This window comes from Vanessa atalanta, chromosome 2 (assembly GCF_905147765.1).
Source record: "Vanessa atalanta chromosome 2, ilVanAtal1.2, whole genome shotgun sequence".
Lineage (NCBI taxonomy): Eukaryota > Metazoa > Arthropoda > Insecta > Lepidoptera > Nymphalidae > Vanessa > Vanessa atalanta.
In genome coordinates this window covers 10,241,138-10,242,222 of record NC_061872.1, presented here as the reverse complement: position 1 = coordinate 10,242,222, position 1,085 = coordinate 10,241,138, and positions in this window count along the sequence as shown.

The following is a 1,085-nucleotide window of genomic DNA, read 5'->3' as shown; positions in this document are numbered from 1 at the left end:
ACGTATTGTTAGTATTAAATACACAAGTAAAAAATAAGATTAGGTATACAGTATTGTACCTAAAGCTACTATAGATATATGGCAATGTACTTAAGCAATCTAAAATGTGGCATTTTATGTCAAATAGATTTTGTGGTGTTTTGTAATTAAAATGTTGTCAATTAACTCAGCGGCTTTTATTGTTTTAACATAACGCTATTCCTTTTTTTAACAGAAGTCATTAAAATGACAGTTGACTGATTTATAAAATGAAATCAACTTTTTATCATTCAAAAAACGTAGTACGTTGCTAGTTAACTTAGATGTAATCTACCAACATGGGATTTATATTGGATATGCTTAGACGAATTTATAGTTTAATATGGCTGGGTTGACTATGTTTTTAAATAAAAACAAGTCAAAAATGTTGAATAAATCTTTAGGTATCTACTATATTTAACAGACGTTGCAACCTTACCAGGTCGGAAAATAACTAATTTATTTAATAATAATTAATTTTACAATGTGCTACTGTTATTTTTATATCATAATATAATCAAATTTGATTATGCTTATTTTATATTACAGATGGTCAAATTACAAAAATGGAAGTCTTTACAACTAGTTTTGTATTATTCGACTGAAGAATTGCACTTACAGCAATTTGGTAGTTAGTATCCGTAACAAAAACGGTAGAAGCTAACACCCAACAGTCACGCTAACGCGAGCTATTAGACCATTGTTAAATCGTGTGTACTATCTCCATTCGCCGCTCGGACAAGCCGTTGGCTACTGAGAATTAAAAAATTGTGTAAAGTAAACTTAGTTGCAAAAACATCTGTAATGACTGCTTACATTAGCCTCAAGTCTACTCGAGCCTTAGACACGTTTTTATGCTCCGTGCATGTGCTTCGAAAACATGTGATAGCTTCACGAAGATTTAATGATTTATATTACTTTTACAATGTCTATAAAGAGAGTATTACAAGCTTACGTCATAGATTCCGGACGAAAAGGCGGCTATTTGAGTAATTATGTTATTAAATTCAACGATTGCATGATTTTAATTATTGAAAAGTAAACGGGAACGAGTGAATAATTATGAC